Source organism: Triturus cristatus, chromosome 10, assembly GCF_964204655.1.
Source record: "Triturus cristatus chromosome 10, aTriCri1.1, whole genome shotgun sequence".
NCBI lineage: Eukaryota > Metazoa > Chordata > Amphibia > Caudata > Salamandridae > Triturus > Triturus cristatus.
In genome coordinates, this window is record NC_140593.1 from 203944647 (window position 1) to 203965666 (window position 21020).

The 21020-nt window shown below is 45.3% G+C and overlaps 1 protein-coding gene across 2 annotated transcripts in view; it reads left to right on the forward strand.

Moving 5' to 3' along the window:
• Positions 1 to 21020, forward strand: part of DGKB (diacylglycerol kinase beta) — a 1940047-nt gene that overhangs the window by 749302 nt on the left and 1169725 nt on the right. The window lies entirely within an intron of this gene.

Consider the following 21020-nt stretch of genomic DNA (forward strand, 5'->3'; position numbering starts at 1 on the left):
CACCACTCCAGCCTTATCGATTATATTCTGGCCAGCCTTGGAAGATATGGCAGTAATTCAAAGGCAGGAAAGCGATCATAATTCTCTGAACCTATCATTGGTAGCACTGGGTGACTCTCTTCCTGCAGCACCATACAAGGCCCTAGATAGAAGATTAGTTCCCATCAATAACCGTCAGAGGCTCAAGTGGAGTGTGGTGGCAGAGTCTGAAGAAACTCTTAAGAAGGTGCTAGAGGTTGTAACTGTAGGGCTGGAGTCAGTGGCAGGTATGATTGTGGACAGTAATAGCATAGCCCCTTTGCAGAATTAAAATGCAAAGAATATTTCTACGTTTGCCTCTCTCAGGGCACTGCTTACACGGGACTTCCAGGGGGCAAGGAAAAGAAACAAGCATTTGCAATGCAATAGGTCTCGCATTTATAAGAGTTTGAGCTATTGGCATTGTAAAATTACAATGCCTTTTATTTATGTTTTGGTTTTAAAACAAATAAAAGGCATTGTCATTTACAATGTCAGTAGCATAAACTTGCATAAAAGCAGTGTGTGGAGTGCAGCAGTGTGCGGCGTGTAGCAGTGTGCGGCGTGTAGCAGTGTGCGGCGTGCAGCAGTGTGCGGCGTGCAGCAGTGTGCGGCGTGCAGCAGTGTTTCGTGTAGCAGTGTGAGGCATGCAGCACTGTGGCGTGCAGCGGTGTGCAGCAGTGTGCGGCGTGCAGCAGTGTGCTGCGTGCAGCAGTGTCGTGCAGCATGCAGCAGTGAGTAATGCAGCAGTGTGCAGCAGTGTGTGGCATGCAGCAGTGTGCCGGTTGCATCAGTGTGTGCCGTGCAGCAGTGTGTGGTGTGCAGCAATGTTTCGTGTAGCAGTGTGTGGCGTGCAGCAGGGTGCGGCGTGCAGTAGTGTGCGGCGTGCAGCAATGTGCGGTGTGCAGCAGTGTGCGGCGTGCAGCAGTGTGTGGCAGTGTGTGGTATGCAGCAGTGTGAGGCGTGCAGCAGTGTGTGGCGTGCAGTGGCATGCAGCAGTGTGTGGTGTGCAGCAGTGTGAGGCGTGCAGCAGTGTGAGGCGTGCAGCAGTGTGTGGCGTGCAGCAGTGTGAGGCGTGCAGCAGAGACACGTGGAGGGTGAGGAGAGACACGTGGTGGGTGAGGAGAGACACGTGGAGGGTGAGGAGAGACACGTGGAGGGTGAGGAGAGACACGTGTAGGTTTAGGAGAGACACGTGTGGAGGGTGAGGAGAGACACGTGTGGAGGGTGAGGAGAGACACGTGTGGAGGGTGAGGAGAGACACATGTGGAGGGTGAGGAGAGACACGTGTGGAGGGTGAGGAGAGACACATGTGGAGTGTGAGGAGGAGACACCTGTGGAGGGTGAGGAGGAGACACATGTGGAGGGTGAGGAGGAGACACATGTGGAGGGTGAGGCGGAGGGTGAGGAGACACGTGTGGAGGATGAGGAGAGACACGTGTGAAGGGTGAGGAGAGACACGTGTGGAGGGTGAGCAGAGACGTGGAGGGTGAGGAGAGACACGTGTGGAGGGTGAGGAGAGACGTGTGGAGGGTGAGGAGAGACACGTGGAGGGTGAGGAGAGACACGTGGAGGGTGAGGAGAGACATGGAGGGTGAGGAGTGATACGTGGATGGTGAGGAGATACACGTTGAGGGTGAGGAGAGACACGTGGAGGGTGAGGAGAGACACGTGGAGGGTGAAGTGGAGGGTGAGGAGAGAGACGTGTGGAGGGTGAGGAGAGACGTGTGGAGGGTGAGGAGAGACGTGTGGAGGGTGAGGAGAGACGTGTGGACGGTGAGGAGAGACACGTGGAGGGTGAGCAGAGACCCATGTGGAGGGTGAGCAGAGACACGTGTGGAGGTTGAGGAGAGACACGTGTGGAGGGTGAGGAGAGAAGAGACACGTGGCGGGTGAGGAGAGACACACGTGGAGGGTGAGGAGAGACACGTGGAGGGTGAGGAGGGTGAGGTGGAGGGTGAGGAGAGACACGTGGAGGGTGAGGTGGAGGGGTAGGAGAAACAGAGTTGGAGGGTGAGGAGAGACGGAGGTGGAGGGTGAGGAGAGACGGAGGTGGAGGGTGAGGAGAGACCGAGGTGGAGGGTGAGGAGAGACGGAGGTGGAGGGTGAGGAGAGACGGAGGTGGAGGGTGAGGAGAGACCGAGGTTGAGGTGGAGGGTGAGGAGAGACCGAGGTGGAGAGTGAGGAGAGACCGAGGTGGAGGATGAGGAGAGACCGAGGTGGAGGGTAAGGAGAGACCGAGGTGGAGGGTAAGGAGAAACCGAGGTGGAGGGTAAGGAGAGACCGAGTTGGAAGGGAATCAGAAGTGGAGGAGAGAGAGAGGTGGAGGGTGAGGAGAGACAGTGGTGGAGTGGGGGGGAGGGGAGGATATCACTTTTACTTCATCTCCTAGTGTAAGGTAACGCCCCCACCCCACAGGCCCTGCTGGGCCGAGAGCAGATCACTGTTCGCATCAGCCGTCACCCGAGACCGCTCCGTACTTGTTGGTAAATAGAGGTTCACTATCTGTTGATAATGGGATTCACTTGGGGGGCTGACTTACCTCCTCCACCCCCAGGGCCAACACTGAGAAGGCATCAGAGACCTGGTGCAGCCTATGCTGCAGCACTGCGAGAGAGAGGGATGGGAGGGCGGGCAGAGGAAGAGGAGTGGGGTTAGAGAAGGGACAGGTGGAGAGAGAAAGAGGAGAGAAGGGACAGACAGAAAAGGAGCAAAAAAAGAATTAGAGATAGTAAAGAGGAGAGTTGGGGAAAATGAAAACATTACGAGAGAACATGTAGCAAAGAGGTAAAGAGAGAAGATGGGAGAGAGTAAGGACGCAGCCAAGAGATAGGGCAGAGACAAAAAGAATCTCAACAATACAAAAGTATTTTCCAAACTCGTAAATAACCACGGGCCAAACAACTGATCTGCAATGAAGCATCCGAATCCGGTATATCATGACGTTAACCATGCAATAAAAAATAAATTAAAAAAAAATAAAAAAACACCAAAAAACACGTATACACCATGTTGACCCTTTTCCATGCAACGTATTCTAAAACGCCATTCTCATTCATACATTCACAGCAAACCTGTTCACAAGAGTGACAGAAAATGTGGTATTAGAGTTACATTTTTGTTTACATCCATACCCGCTCTCTTATGCAATTAAAGGATTCATAACCACACGGTTAAACAAAACATACTGATTGGCCTTGCCGTGAAGGAGAAACACGTGTTGACACACACTCCCGATCTGTGAAACGTTCACCCCACTTTCTCGAAATTGAAACCAGTGCATGTGACCGACGAACTTCCTGCCGCTTATCTGAATGCACCAGTGGCAGAAGATAGTCACCATCTTGCAACAACACAATTAAAGGGAGGCATGTCTGTCTCTCCCCACCGCCACATGTCTCTGAGTCTTACTGTCTCATGCGAGATCTCCCTCTAGGAGACAGCTGACACCGACTCTTCCCCTGAGACAGTACGGGAGATGCGTGTGTGTGCATAGTGTGTGTGTCTATATGTATATATCTGTGTGTGTATGCATGTGTGTGTTTGTATGTGTATATGTTTGTGTATGCATGTGTGTGTTGGTGTGCAAGTATGGGTGTGTCATTGTGTTCATTTGTCTTCATGGATGTGTACACATATGTTTGTGTGTATACCTATGTCTGTGTATGCATGTTTGTGTGTATGTATATGTGTTTGAGTATGTTGGTGTGCGTGCTTGTTTATATGTGTATGTGGGGTTGGTGTGTTGGTGTGCATGTATATGCATATGTTTATGCATGTCTGTGTGTGTTTGTATATGTTCATATGTGTGTGTAAATGCATGTGTGTGTTTGTATGTGTGCATAGTTGTGTATGCATGTGATCAGAGGGACGAGTGCACTTGAGGGCAAAGAGGAAAACATACAGGGAAGAGTATGTGAGGGCAGAGAGAAAAATACAGAGGGAAAACCACGTGAGGGCAGAGAGAAAAATACAGAGGGAAGAGTCCATGTGAGGGAGGAGAGAAAAATAGAGAGGGAAGAGCTCATGTGAGAGCAAAGCAAAAAATACAGAGGGTAGGGCGCATGTTAGACCGGAGATAAAAACATAGAGGGAAGAGAGCATGTGAGAGCAGAGAGAAAAATGTAGAGAGAAGAACACATTCGAGGGCAGAGAAAAAAATACAGAGCGAAGAGCACATGTGAGAGCATAGAGAAAAAATGCAGAGGGAAGAGTACATGTGAGGGAAGAGAGACAAATACAGAGGGAATAGCATGTGTGAGGAAAGAGAGAAAAATAGAGAGGGAAAAGCACATGTGAGGGCAGAGTGAAAATACAGAGGGAATAGCACATGTGAGACCAGAGAGAAAAACATAGAGGGAAGAGCATTTGTGAGGACAAAGAGAACAAGTACAGGCTATGCCAAGCGGAAGTGATCGCGTTTGCGATCAAACATCAAAGCGGCGAAAGTGAAAGTAATCGAGCAGAGCATCAAAGGGCTGGGTGAGAAGGGAGGGGGGAATGCAAGGGTCAAAGCGGCTAAAGTGAAAGTAATCGAGCAGAGCATCAAAGGGCTGGGTGAGAAGGGAGGGGGGAATGCAAGGAGCAGCTGTGCACGTGCACACCATCGTGCACTCAAGCCCTAGGCCAGCAAAACCATGTGGGTAGCACTTTTGAAAGCCCACTTACAAAATGTCTCAAAGAGACAGCTTTCGCTGTCTCAGCGAGACCTAAAAAGGAGGCCTCATGGTATACTATCATTACTATGGCTTGCCAGGAAGCTAGGCATGCCTTGATGGGGTCCAAAAGAGCAGGGCATAGAGATGTCATACGGGCAGCCAGGTTACATTATGAAGTGACCATACTAAAAGCTAAAAGAGAGTGGGAGTGGGACAAATCGTCTTTGATGTAAGTTGTCATTAAAAAAAAAGAACTCTACCTTTTGGCATTTAGGTACAGGGGTGACCCAGACATACAGGCCCCACTTTACAACAATATTGCGGCGAGTGCTTGATTCGAGCAACTGAGCTGCAGGAGTAGTAGAATCCCAGGCTAATGCTGATAATGTGAAGGTTATGTGGAACTCTGGCAATCTTGTTGGTTCTGCCGCTTCTGGTCGATCAACCACACTTAGATATTCTCCGCATAACAGAGTTGGTGGTTTACAATGTCCTAGACTTGCTTACAACCAACAAGGTGCCAGGCTTGGACAAAGTGCCTGGTGACCTGTTTAAGATATTTAAAGATTAATGGTGCCCATATTTTGTCCTCTGTTTTAATGCCCTGCTGTCCGATGCGCTTACACCCCCAACGTGGGCTGGGGCAGAGATCATCCCAATTTTTAATAAAGGTTGCAGATCATTCCTTCCAATTACAGACCTCGAAGTCTTATTGTTAGTGCCCAAAAATTGTTTTCTTATATAATCCTTAATAAACTGAATGAGTGGATGGTGGACACAGAAGTCTTAACTCCACTGCAGGCTGGATTCAGAGAAGGTATTAGCACTATAGACTAGGTCTTTTGACTACAGCAATTGTATTGGAAGTATATGTATTTGAGGGGAGGACTACTGTGCGTAACTTTTTTAGATCTCTGATCTTTAATTTAGCCCCAAGAGAGTCACTATGCAGAGCTATGGCAGACATAGGGGTGCCTGCCTATCTTTGAAAAGTTATCAAGCTACTTACCAAATATTTTGCACAGGTCAGATGTAGACCCAGGGTTAAGTTGACTGATCTTATATCTTATACCTGTAGATCGGAAGGTGAGGCAGGGGTGTGTGCTGGCCCTAACCCTCTTCCTCCTTTGTATTAACAGCTTAGTCTCATATCTGGAGAAGTGTGGGTGATGCTCAATCTCTTGCCGGGGTACAGGTCCTGGCCCTGCTGTTTGTGAATGACACCCTTTTGCTATTCACACCTCTTATGGACATTCAAAAGTTCTTTGATGGCTTTGGGGTCTTCTACGCACAACGGGGCCTGGAGATCAACCTTAGCAAGATGTCTTTAATCCCTGCACCACAACCCACTCAAATCCCACTCTCAACGCCAAATGTTTGGAGTGTTTAATTATTTGGGGGTGACCTTATTGGATAACTTTGACTGGTCTTTCCATATTCAGAAGCGTGAAATTAACCTTGAGCAATACTTAGGGGTGTTTTGAGGGCCCAGTCCATATCCACATATTGACCAATTACCCCAGCCTTAGAGATCTATAGAAGTCAATCACTGGGGGCTGCACAGTATGGCGCTGAATTATAGGGTGTGTGTGGCAATAGACCCCGTGAAAAAGCAGAAAAAGCAGAAAGGTTTGAGGTTCTTGAACAAACTCCCAGCAAGCACCCCCCCCAACACCATTTACGACTAGATCATGGATTAAAGAGAGTTAATGATGCAGTGGAGCTGAATCCTTTAATATATTGGCGAATACTTTGGTCTGCCCCCCAACTCATACTTCTCCGAGTGGCCTTGGAAAAATCAAGGGGGCAGTTGGGGTCCATTGAGACTTTCTGGCTAGGGGTGGTCAGGGATTGGTTTTGCCAATTGCTGGTCAACATCAACAGATGTTGCAATGGTCTCCAAACAGACACTGAAAAAAGCCTATTGACAATATGGTGACCAAAACACTGTGAGTACCTCTAGGGTGGTCTCCCTCAAAACACTGCGAGTACCTCTAGGGTGGGCTTCCTCACTGCCTCTTTCTTGGAGTTCAAAATTGGTTACTGCTTTGAACCATTTTTGGATGAGGTGGAACCATGGATGCCAGAACCCTGTACTTAAAGCTCAGTCTAGAAACCCTACCAATTCGAGCCTTTACCACAGTGTGGAGGTCTGGCAATATGGAGTCTGACAAATCATGGCCTTTCTGCCCTGTGGTGAGTGAAGTGGTTGAACATGTAATTTTCTTTTGCCCAGCCTAGCATGATCCAAGGAAAAAGTTGATTTTGCCACTTTGTTGTAATTGGGGTCTGAGGAATTGCAGCATTGCCCTTAGAATACTCAGAAGTAACACAAGTCAACCAGCCCATTGCATTTGCAGTCTCAAGGTATCTAATGTTTATGTGGAAGTTAATACAGAAAAAGGTGTCCCTCTAATGCTGCAGTGTACTAAACTTTTTAACATATTTTATCCTGGTTTTACAGTAGTATATCGAGTTGGATAACTTTTCTCTCTTTTATATTCTTTGTTTTGCTTTTATATAACCTGTATGTTTTATTTATCTTGCTCTTGCATGGCCTTTTAGGCCGAAATAAAGATATTATTGATTGACCACATAAGATGCTTCAGATGGTCAAGTCCCACAAGAGATAGTATATGCTGTGTTTCCTGAGGGACAGCCTTCCCTTCTCACTGTGTAAGGACTGTGCAAGCTGAAAATATAGCAATGTTGTATGTGATTTAAGCTTGTTTATTCTCTGAATTGAGAGGGGTAACTTTGTGACTCAGATGCCACCCTAAAAGATGTATGTTTTCGGAGAAATCGCTCACATTTTTTAGTCTAACCCATAAAAAGATTTAGCGGTCTCTGGGAGGCAAAGGCCTAAGCCATTAATGTATTTTTCAAAATGGAGCTGGCTACTCAAGCTGCTCAAGCCTGTAAAATCTGTGCATTCTCAAGAATAGTTCTTGTGACTGAGGCCAGAACAAATACAGCTCTAAAACCTACAACTCTAAAACCGAGTATTAACTCTAGGCGAGATACACAGAGTGATGACACTGTTGTGCATGTTCGGGTCTGTAACATTTGGTCACTTGATACAATTCATGTGTCTGGTGCCCGGGTATGTTCTCTGCAGACACAAGGATATGATAGACAGAGCGCTGAAACTTTTCAGACACTCACCCCCAGTCACAAATCTGGGTCGAATCCATCATCGTTTTTTAGCTCACTTCGCCATCTCAGTTCAGACCCAGCTATATGCAAATCAGTCTCAACCCTGTGCCTAGCCCGAACTGCCAAGCTATGTCTTCCCTGAACCGGAAACAAGCATCCTGGGACCGGTTTCGGGTATGTTCAGTCATCAATGTAGCGCATAAAATCAGCTACATAAAAATCAAACCTCTGACAACAGCTATAATTATGCACTTCAACAATTCTGCATCCGTTGTTGGTCTTTTTAGGTCTTGGCTACAGACTGCTTTAGTTGCCTCTTGGGCAGATTATGCACATAGAGCAGACTCAGGGTCAGCCCCTTTGTCATGATTGGAGAGCTTTGTTGACTGTCTCACTTTTCTGCTCTTTGTTCAATGCCTTTCCTCCAACGTGTTGTGTTTGTCCTGCCCAGGAGCATTGGGACCTATTTGTTTCTTGTTCACTCTCTGCTCTAATGTCGGTTTTATTGTATTTGTTTTAAAAAAACCATTTCTCTTCCATTGGTCTCCTTGGAGGGTTTGACTTTCCCCAAGCACTCTACCATTTCCCCCCCTCCCTTCTCTGTAGTGTGTTTTTGGGGGGCCCAGCAGTTTGCTGCTAGGGCCCTCCTATCTCAAAACGCACTCTTGTGCCTATTTACTTCTTGTTTTTAAATTTACCATTCCAAGGGCACAACCTGCCGTTTTTGGAATAATAAATTAAAGTTATCCCTATTTTTCTGAGGTTTATAAGCTATTTTTTAATGTTTGTATTATGTCATATATTTGTATTTATTAATATTTTTGATTTGTATTTATTGTTGTATGGGGCATAGGCTCCAAACGACTGTATTTATAAATTTGGTTGTGGGGGCTAAACCCTGTGCTCCCAAGGATTATTTTTACTGTTTTAATGAAATGTTACTATGCATATGCACTTAAATGCCAAATAAAGTTTCTTTGAATTGAATTGAGTTAAAGTTATACAAAACTTCCCACTGGGTCATGACACGTGTACATGAGAGCGGTACTGGCGTCTCTGAGCCAGTACCGCTCTCATGCGGAGTACCTCAAGGCTCTGCATTAAGCCCTACGCTGTTCAATGTCTATCTGAGTTCACTGGCAAGTATTGTCACCCCGTTTGGGGTGCATATTGTCACCTATGCAGATGACACTCAGCTAGTCGTTTCTTTGAACAATGATAACAACTCAGGAGGGGCACTTACGGCTTGCTTGGAGAGAGTGGCTAACTGGATGGCGGCATCCTACCTCAAGCTCGATGGGGCTAAAACAGAGGTTATGCTTCTTGGATACGCTACATCCTTATCCGTTGAACCCTGGTGGCCAATCAGCCTTGGGCCCAAGCCTATTCCAAAAAAAACCCATTAAAAGCTTAGGTATCGTGCTTGACACCAAGCTTGATTTTAAGGAACAAGCTTGTAAGGTTGCAGGTACCTGTGATAGCCTTCTGCGAATGATCAGGAGGATTCTCCCTTTGCTCCCATTTATGGCTAGTAGAATATTGGTGCAGGCACTTATTTTGTCCAGGCTGGACTACTCAAATGCCATCTACTTGGGGGCCCCGTTTTCCACCATTAAAGTTCTACAGATCGTACAAAACTGTGCAGCTCGACTTCTGTTAAACATCCCTAAACGTCTATCTGCTAGGCCGGCACTCTCCTCATTACACTGGCTCCCCATTCATGAGAGGATTAAATTGAAAGTTATGTGTATCATTCAAAAATCTTTGACTGGAAAAGGTCCTACTCTGATAGAGGACATGATACACCTTCATCTCCCTCAAAGAACACTGAGATCGGAGGGTAAATATTTGTTGACAGTTCCTAGAATAAAACGCACCAAATGTGGAGGTCGCAGGTTTTCCTACTGTGGTGCGAAGCTCTGGAACTCTGTCCCCATCCATATCCGTTCACAAAACAATCACTCCATTTTTCGCAAACAACTAAAAACATTACTTTTTCCCTGAAGATCTTTGAGGAATTGAATGTCCATTAGTGCGGGGATGCCCACGGGTAACCAGGCGCTCTATAAATGTTTTTCAATTCATTTCAAATACATGTACATGTCAGAATGGCTTCATGCACATGTTTTTCCTTAAATGGATGCATGTTAAACAAGCATTGGTAAACCAAATTTCTCTGCCATATAACACCAAGATCTAATAGATCTGAGAGTGTTTCTTTTAAAAATGTTGCAGTATTACTGACTCTGTCCCCAATCAGAGATCTATGCATTTTTACATACATGTACTTTTTCAATTTCCCTCCAAATGCTAACATTGCAAATCCTAGAACATTTCATGCTGTGCATTTTTTTCTAACTCTAAACTATGATTACTGCCTGTGTTTTACCCAGGTATTTCAGAATTTTGTTGATTTGGCTCACGTGACTATTCCTTACAACACATTTGTCAGCAGGTTTGCATAACCCCAATCCTAGGTCTCAATGGCTCTTATTCACTGAAAAATATCTGTCTGGTTGTATTATGTGACTTACTACCTGTTCACCTATTTTAATTTCTTATCTGCAGCAAACTGCCTATTTGCTTTTTTAACACTTTTGTGTGCGTGTCTAGAGCGACTATTGTGCCACCTTTGTCACTTGTAGTGTTTTATACCACCCGTCAGTTTACCAGTGCAAGGAGAAAGAGAGACATGGCAGAAATTGAACATATGAGGATCTGCACTGGGCTTTTGAGGCCATACATTTGCAAATGAAAGAAGCATTGTGCATTTAGGGCTATGGAACGACCCTTATGAGGCTGCAGTGGGCATATCTGGCTGTACTAAAGAATCGAAAAGTGTAGCTGCAACATTATAATCGAAATTGGTTAATGCAGAAATGTTTTAGGGCATGTGCAAAGTGGGCCCTGGCCCGGGACTCCAGCCTCTTTAGGGTGGGGAGGGGCGGGTGGGGTGCACATAGATCAACCTCTGTTCTGCTGAGAATTTTGCTCTGATTCTCTTTCATTCTTAAATGGATTGTTTTAAAAACCCTTTTCCTTTAATTTCTTTTTGAATGTGGGTGAAGTATGGGAGTCTATAACAGACATTTTACAGATAAATGTTTTGTTTTTCAACACCCTGCAACATCCATAAAAAAAAAGTCTTTTAGATCAAAACATGACCTCCCATACGAGAAATGGGTGGCAGTCGCTGAGAATATTTGCTACAATAATAGTGAGCGGCTGCTGCATTATAATATTGAAAGCACAGGTCACTATCCCTGAATATTTGATGTAAACAGATTTAGAATTTGTAGCAGTGGGCCTGTGCACTTCCAGTAACCTAGCCAAAGAGGCCTTTGATTGGATCATTAATGCAAAGCTGTTCTGAACAGGGTCCCCCAAATTACGTTTGGCGCAGGGATCCCACAATCCTTAAGATGTCCCTGGGCATATGTACCACACTTCAGCTTACCAGGCGGTACCATTACATATGTAGGCTGTGCCAGGGCATATGCTAGCTATAGCAGTGAGTGTGAGGCTGAGCCTATACGTCAGGTCTGTGCCAGGGAATTCGGGCCTGTTTCAATGTCATGAAAGGTTTGGTATGGCCAAACAACGTCCGCGCCTGCACATTTTATGCTGTATCTGTGTTGCCGGCTGTAATTAATACCATAGTGTTAGGAGAATCATCACTTTACCGAGATAGGTGATTGGCATTCCCTCGACCCATTATCGGTGTGCTCATAGAATGTCATTGCAGTAAATCTATATGTGGCAACTTTCATGGCCATTTATTCGCTTTTGTAGCTGGTAAGTGAAGCTATTGATCTAGCCCCAACTGTAGCATTTTCATTTGTTGTGAAGCCATCATGGTTAAATAACACACCTTCCTCTGTGGTCCTTGGGGTGAATGGTCAGTTGTTGCTATTTCTTGTAAAACCTTCTGGGTCAGAGGGCATATAATGTCAGTTTTGATACCCCTGGTATTCTGGTGAATCAACGTCAATGCATGAGAGCAAATAACAATGGGCTTCGCGTTGAATGAGCCACTGGTATGTTGACTTATGGTGGAAAAAGCACAGGGATAAATGCTGAATATGAGGCCCAGATTTATCAAGGGCTTGCATTGCCCCTGCGTCAAACAAGGTGATACACGACAACAGAAGAACTTAGGTAAGATTCACTATGCCACGCAGAGCCACCTTGCATAGCTCTGCATGGCATGTTAATTCTGGAGTAACGCAAGGCAGCGCAAGTCGCTTCCATGCATTACTCAGCATTGGTAAGGCATTCCATGGGTGGAGCATAAGTGTTCCCATGCATCCACCCATTAGTTTTGGTGCGTTCTCAGTTTTACTAAGACTAGCACAATTGGAAATGTGTCAAATGCTACGTCTTCCCAGGTGAGCCATGATGAGGAGAAATGTTTATTTCTCCTCGCTAATTCCTCTTTAATAATGTAGCACACCTAGAAAGAGTTAAATGCCTCTGGGAATTGGTTTTGTGCAGGACGTTCCCCTTCCTGTACAAAAACAATCCTTGCTGTAACGCAGGCACCCTTGCACCATGGCACGAGGGTGACTCTGTTGGGGCTTAGCAGCCACAAGTGTACCAGAGCAGAGAGGACGAATAATCCATATGGTAGTAATAATGGCAAATTCTCGCTCTCTCCATTCGACCTAGTGCAGCAAGTTGTCTTGCTGAGTTGCATTGCGCCAAACATCAATACATCTTGACCTTAGTGCCCTGTGACTATTTTTAAAGGTTGTGTTCAATGTATCCAGACACTGACTAACACTGTACTACTGTTCTGGTTGCACACAACAACTATTGTTGCCCATATAATTACACAATGTTGTCAGAGGACTTTCTGTGCATGATGAAGACTAGGACTAACCCTAAAGATCACAGTGTTTGCTACTCCCATCCAGAAATCACATGATTAGGATCAGACACGGGTTTTCTACTGACATCCATACCATAGTGGCAAAGATAAGTCATGAATTTAGAGCCACTCGTTGTTAATCATCCATGGAACACCCTAGCCCAAGAGGGCAATCTACAATACATTGATACATTATGTAACATTTCCTATAGACTCACTTGCTCGCATATGATTCATTGGCTCTATGTAATGTGTGTGTGATGAAAAGCGCTCTGACGCCTTACACTGGTATGAGTAGCACTATAAAACAAATGAAATGCAAGATAGAGAGGGGCTATGGAGAGAGGAGGGGCACTGGTGGACATGGTAGAGAGGGAATGTGTAGAGAAGGAGGTTTATTGGAGAAGGGGTGGGAGACAAACAAAGATTTTTGCACTGGGCACCATCAGCACTAAAGCCGGCCCTGGGCTGCATGTTTACATGCCAGTCAGCGTCTACCACGGACCGATTACTTAACTAATGTGTATGCTTCAAAGCTGTAAGTCTATACATTGTAATATTTACATATGCGTAAATGTCATGTTAAGCACACTGCATGAGAATATGTCAACATTACCTAACTCGCTGACAAGTATAATCTGACACCTAGCCGGGTGCAGGCTAGTGAGAATGGTTGAATTGTAATTGATGTCATGCATCATAGAAGTAAGGCGCTCTCTAAACATGTCAACACATAGACACACACTGCAGCCTTTAAATCTATCTTTTAAATTAAGTTGACAGTAGCAATGTATGCAATGATGTGAAATCGTGATTGTTTTTGTTTGATACAAGGAGCAGAGTTTGACACAGAGCCAGGTTGTGCTGTTTCATCAGCAGTGATGCTCGAGTCCTTCACTCCCCATCCCAGACTATGAATGATGCTGCGGCCCCTTCTTCCTACTTTTTTCCAACTCTCCAGCATAATGACCAGGATTATTATTTCTAATTAGGGGAAGTAATAGATCATGTAGAACCTTAGGATGAATCTCATTAATTAGCCTGGCTCTTAAGGGACTAAGGTAGAGGTGGTTAAGCTCTCTGTCTTTGTCACACTGAGCACCTTAAATTTACAATTTCTTCTCAGGGAAGAATCAATTCTCTCGAAATGCAATCACTAACGAAAGCTGATGCCTCTGAGTGGGAAATGTATTTAGGTGCGAGTTTCTGTCTTTATGAGCAGCAAAATAATGAATTAATGCGAGAAATGAAAACATTGATTTGACAAAGAATATGTTTCATAGCAGCACACATAACCGGCAATAACAGCAGCAAATTACCATTTTGTAGAATTTCATAAAAGTACCTATGAAACATGTTATTGACCATATACATGGCTTTGGACATAACTGATAACCTATTTGAAATGTAGCACCTTATTGAACCGACATTCAGATATTATTAACATCATTATCATAATTATTATTATTATTGTTAGTAGTATCATCCTTATTAATATTAGTAGTAGTAGCAGTAGTAATTTTTTTATCATTATTATTATCATCATTAGTAGTAGTAGCAGCAGTAGTAAATTGTTCATTATTATATTATTGTTATTACTAGTAGTAGTATCATTATTATTATTAGTTGTAGTAGTATCATTATTATTATTATTATTATTTGTAGTAGTAATAGTAGTAGCAGTAGTAAATTGTTATCATTATTATTAGTAGTAGTAATAGTATCAATATTAGTATTAGTAGTAGTAGCAGGAGTAGTAAATTATTTTTCATTAATTTCCATGATTGGCATATTTGATTTACTTATGAGGCCCTAGTAAAGTGCACTAACAGGCACATGCATCATCATAGGGTTTTGCGATTCCTTAATAGCGATTATTAAGGAATCGCAATTAAGGAATAGCAAAACCCTATGCATGTAGGAATCGCTAAAGAAATAGCGATTCCCACAAATTCCTTAATTGCGACTAGCAAATTGCGAGTCGCAATTAAGGAATGTCTTCCCATTCATTCCTATGGGCCTCCAGGCCCATAGGAATGAATTAGAGATTGCGGGAGCAATTTGCGAGTACCAGTAGGCACTCGCAAATTGCTCCCGCAATTTCGATGGTGCAAGGGTGTCCAAAGGACACCCTATTGCACCCATGTATGTTCACTCTGCACCAATGTTGCATACACACATGCTCTAAGGGCATGTGTGTGGGCAAAATGAAACTTAGAAAAATGCAAATAAGTGCATTTTTCTAAGTTTTCGCAAATTACCATGAGGTCCAGCCTCATGGTAATTTGCTCACGCTAATAGCGTAATCGCTATTTTTTAAACTGTAATGCATTGCATTTAAGGAATCTCAATTAGGGATTCCTTAAATGCAATCGCTATTTGAGAAATCACAATAATTTGCGATTTCTTAAATTGCGAGTGGCAAGTTGTTTCATGCATCGCAAAAGCTATTTCTGCGATCGCAAACGGCCGATTTTTGCGATTCGCGCCGTTTGCGATCGCAAATAGCTTTGATGCATGTGCCTGTAAGAGTGCCAGGGCTGGTAAATCAAGTGCTGGATAGTGGGCTTGCAGCACTGGTTGTGCCACCCACAGACGTAGCCCTGAAAAAGTCATTCAGACCTCCCACCGCAGAGTCTCTGCGCAGTTTATAACTGCCATGTCGACCTGGGAAGTGCACCCACTTGCCAGGCCCCAACCTTCCCTTTTTCTACATGTCAGTCACCCTTAAGGTAGGCCCATGGTACCCCTGCAGTCAGGGCGCTGTGTATGTTAAAGGTAGGAGATGTACTGATGTGTGTGACATGTCCTGGTGGTGAATTACAGGGAATTTGTTTTTCACCATTACAAGGCTACCTGTTCCCATAGGACAGAATGCGAAGTTTGCTGATACCATCTTATAAACATAACTACCCCTGGGAATAAGGTATAAAAATAAAGTTTAGTATGTCTGGCTGTTAAAATGAATCTTTTAGTGAAGATGATTTTTACATTCTGTGTTTGAAAATACCACTTTTAATAAAATTAGGTATTTTCTTGCTTAGCCATCCTGTGTGCCTCTGCTGGGGTTGTGGATTGACAGTCTGGCTTTGGGATGACAGGGGCTGGAGAAGGGCAGTGGCTCCAGAGAGCCTGATGGTTCAGGGCTGGGCTGATTAGACCTGGGCTGCATTCAGAGTAGTGGGAGGAGATTTCCTTGCACCTCAATGGGCCTGGTCTGCCTTGCGCAATGCTGTCTCCACCCCTTGCCAGGAAGCTGCATCAGTGAGGATAGAACTGATCTGGGCTGGGTACAGACACTCTCTGCCTTCAGAGAACAAAGGATTTGGTGGTATAAATATTGGGGCCCAGCCCCAGAACTTCAGAACTCTTTGGACCAAGAAGACTGCCAAGAAGAAGAGCTGGAGAAGCTTTGAGGAGGAAAAACCACCTTTCTGAGTGCTTTGCTGTGTTGGCCTGCAGTGGCTGCTTCTGTCTTGGGCAGTGAAAGGACTAGACTTGAACTTTCTACAATCTCTTTTTGTGTGGTTCTCCAAAGGGCTTGAGGTAGAGCTTTCCCCCTGTTCAAGAAGTCTCAGGAACAGCAAAGATTTCAAGTTCTTCTGCCCTCAGCACTCAGGACTGTGTGTTTTGTGCTGCAACAGAAGAAAAAGCAACCTGACGCCGTCTACGATGCCGCTGCCGACTCTGTGTCCTGAAGGAACCGCAGAGGGCAAGGCCGCAGCGCCACACCACAACCCTGGTCCCACTGATGATGCCTACTAACACCGACACCGAGCCGCTGCTTGCACCGTGACCTGTGGGCACCAAACTTCGCACCACCTTGCTTTACATCGTCGTCCTGGTATCCCCGATGACGACGCTTCATGCCGACTTCAACGCTGCTGCTTGCACCGTGGTTCGAGGGCACTGCTCATAATTTACCCAACGCACCACCCTCATCCCACACTGCAGCCTTGGCCTACCGACGCCGGTGCCATCGGCTCCAGTTCATCAGCCGATGACAGCAATTCAGCAACAGCAATGCTGCTTCTTGCACCGTGACTTGCCAACACCGGGACGAGCACCGCATCACTTCGCACCATAGCCCTGGTCTCACCGACGCTGCTGGACGACTGTCACTGAGCCGTTGCCTGCACCACGAACTGAGGGCACTGCACGTCACACCGCCGCACTTCACACTGCAGCACCCAACGCATGCCGACACCATGCGCTTCTGACTCCAACCGCAAGGAGTTTGATCTGCCTGTGACTTCAAGGGCCCGACAACTCCTGCACTGACCTCCAGAACCGGCTCCTGCGGACACGTTTCTTTCGGGGCTCAAAGAGAGGTCGCGGACACCTTACATTTCTAAAGGTACTGTTTTGTGGGTCTTCCGACCCCATAGCTGGCCTGCGCTGCCGCGGTCAGACAGAACTGTGTGGATTTGTTGTTCACGACGCAGATATGGAGCAATCATTTGCTGCTTTAGAAATGTGTACCACACCTGATTTGGAGCTACCCGGGAATCTATCTTGTAACATCATGGATCACTATGTACAAGTTTTTGAATCCCTTAAGTGTTTGGAGAGGATTGTATTGTACATCTTGGCCCTTTCAAAAAAAGCAGTAAACAACGTGGATCACATCCAATATCGCTATTCACGATTGTGAAAGTATTTATGGGTGCAGAGGAAGACGAGGTTGCTCTAAATCAGGTCATGCCATTGGTGATTAATGAGAGGGTAGGAAGCATCTCTCTCAATTTAAGTGCAGAAGTTTCCCTCCACATACCTCCAGAAAAGTTTGGATCTAACAGCTCTGGGTCACAAGTTGGTAAATTGTTGTGCTTGGGGAAAGACACTTCCATTCAAACCTCACAGATAAAATGTTTGCATAAAGATCATGAGACACTAACTGGTAAACCACAAATTAAGGACCTTTCTGGGTTCATTAAGAAGCAGCAAAATAAGTAAAGTCCATGTTCTTCTGTAAAAAATATTTTCAACTCACACAAATCCAACAGCCCCTGCTACCCAGAGAAGGTCAAATGCTTTCCCCATTTTCAGGTTTAAAGAACTTGCTTACCTGAGCTCGGCTGATGCACCTGGGCCTGTTCAGCCTAAAGAGAAAGCCAAAATAAAAAAATGTTGCTTGCAAAAATGAATAAACAAATAATTTCCCAAAAAGCTAAAACAAACCTATATCTTCAACAAGACGGTGGGTCTGTCTAGAAGGATGTTAAAGTAAAAAAAAATGCTGATGTAAATATTGATGTTTTAAGGGATAATGTTGTTCATCCGTCAACGAATTAACTGTCTTCTATTGATCCCTTGGCTAGAAGAGTGGTCAATGTACCTGCGGCTGCTCTACTCCTTTTTAATCCATTGCTAACTAACCTTAATCCAGCTGCTGAACCCTTTTGTGTTGCCCCAATAGATCCGCAGCTAACTCTATGGTGGAGTTTGTAGCCTTAGTTGTTCAAGATCTAATTTTGAACCTCACATTTTTATCATTATGTTTTGCGGATATTGAAAATTTGGAGATGATTCATAGCACTGATATTTCCTTTTTACCTTTTTACCTTAGCATAGTCTTTGTTGGTGACCAATGCAAGGGTTTTGTTTCAGTCTAAATTAGTTGCAAATTTGATCCTGCAAAAGAGTGACCATCTGCAGTGTAGAGAGGTTGATGTAATTCCTTTACTCTGGGAAAATGAAATCCATAAACAACAATATGACAATTTGAGCTTCTCTTTCCTGGAGTTCTGATATCCCCTGACTTCAAATGAGATATCTGGTGAAAATGAAAAACTTCTACAGGTCTCCATTGTGATAGTGGTTGATCATGGTATTATGGGGTTCAAGTCTCCTCCACCCATAATGAAGGATGATCATTCTAAATGGAATTGGCTGGCCAGTACACTTAGTGGTGCCTGTACACTGAGCTGATTGCTTAAATCTTATAGTTAATAATAACATAAGACTGGTCTCCTGGAATGCAGCAGGATTAATAAAAAAACTGGAGAAACCTGAATTTTTAAATAGTTTTAAGTCAGACGTAATTTGCATTTAGGAAGCTTGGTGCTCCCCTGATTTTGTTTTTGATGGATATTTTGTATTAAGTTGTAACACCACCTCATCTATGAAATGGCATGAAAAGGGAGGGACACCTATTCTTTTAAATAGCAATAACAAATGGAAGTATAATAGTTGAAAGGATTCTTCTAATCTTATCCAGGCTGTAAAATTCTCCCCAACCTTGGAGTTGAACATGCAGGATCCCATTTTAGATGAAAATGATTACATCCTTCCATATTCCCAATATAATAAATTGTTATCTGTCCTTTTAGCCTTTAGATGTGAGGTCACAGATCAGGAGGCAAACTCCAAATTATTTTCGTGGAAGATTTAAATTGTAAGGTCTCTAACCACTCTATTAGCCTGTTCGCTGATGTTGAAAAAGAAGAAGCGTTGCATATCTCCCCAATCCATTTCTAGTCAAAAGTGAGAATGGATAAGAGAGGACAATTGCTTCTTGACCAATTGAGAAAGAATGATTGTGTGATTAAAAATGGTACATTTCCTCATGTCTCTCCCGCCCAATATACTCTTAAATCTCTGTCGGGCTATTCCATAATTTTCTCATTGCCTCTCATATCTCATGGCCACTTAATCTGCATTTAATCTTTTATATTATTTGAAAAATATAGACAGCCCACATATTGACTGTATAGCTTTAGTCTTTTCTTTAGAGGTCAGTATTCCCTAAGTGGGGTTGTAGAACATTGATGGACCCAATTTGAAGATTAATAAAAACTTTCATAGAATGCAATTGATCTCAACCAATATTTTATTCCTAAAAGGACTATTGGAAAGAGCAATTAATGATATAGGCCTATGTAATATGATGTTTGTAGCTTTTTTTGTCAAAATATGAAGCCGATTCTCAGTATAAAGTTATCAGATATATACCAAGTCTTCTCATAAACTGCTATGATTCATCTCCTCGCTTTGAACAAAGAAATAAACAGATTGATCAGAATCCATTTTTTTTCATTCGCAAATGAAAGAGATAAATTATTATCTTTATTGAAGAGGAGAAGCATTTGTTAAAAGATTGGAATAAAAAAGCATAATTTAGATTGTAAATGGATTGATTTAAGTGAAGCTGCATACAGGAAGAAAATTTTGGTAGATTACTGTTGTGGGTCAAGACTGAGAACTCGGCGCGCAACCAAGATGGCCGCGTAGGTGCGAGGCTCCCGAGGACCTCCGCGACCTCCTGAATTAATCCTGGCGATATCCTGTCCTTGTTAAGGGGACTGTGTTGGGGAACCGGAGCTGAGGCGCCACCCGTTTTTTGGGCTCGAATCGGACCCCGGACGCCGGTGGGAGCATCGATCGAAGGTTGTGGCCTTCTCCTCGCCGGCCCCCCGGATTGGAGTAGTGGGGCGATCCGGGGACAAAGTGAATAACAGCGGCGAACGGGGCTGGGCGACTGGCGTACCCCGCGCTTTCGCTTTCGCTTTTGCGCCCTCCTAGCTCTCAAGCGGGGTCGGACTGCGGAGCGGGGTGTGGTGGTGTGGCCTTGTCCAGGAGCCCGGCTGACCCGCCGGCGGTGGGTTGACCCGCGGTTCGGTGGTCGCCCCTGCCCCCCCCCCTGGCACCCGTGACTTGGTATAGCGGCCCGTCTGGGGTGCTTGGCACGACGGTGGAGGAGCCAGCATGTCCACCAAACAAGATGGCGACCGGGCGGAGGTGAAGACGACCCGCCGTGGCACGGCGCACCAGGCCAACAGTATGGACCGCTACATGCTCCAGAAGGGTTCTCCGGAAACATCGCGTACATCCCCGGTGGGCCCGACGGAGGCATCCGCTCATCCGGTGGATCTGACCCTCCGGGACGTCATGGGCGCCATCGCAGAGATGAAGGCCTCGGTGGACCAGCGTTTCGACACCTTGGCGCAAAAAATAGACTCGGTCCTGGTGGATGTGAGCCTTGTGAGGGCAGACTTGTCCAAAACAAACGACCGAGTCGACTCCCTGGCCCACACCACAACGAGCCTCACGACAGACGTGGTGGCCCTCCAGAAGGAGGTGCGCCGGCTTGGCCAGGCGAGCGCCCTGATGGACCGGCGACTGGAGGACTCCGAGGGTCGGGCCCGGAGGAATAATGTCCGTATTGTGGGGGTGCCGGAGGGACGAGAGGCGGAGGCGGCGGATCTCTTCGTGGAAGAGTTGATCCTGACCCATCTCCAGCCCCGGGGGCTGAGTAAGCTATTTGCGGTGGAGCGTGCTCACCGGGTCCCCGGGGGCAGACCTAAGACTGGTGCCCC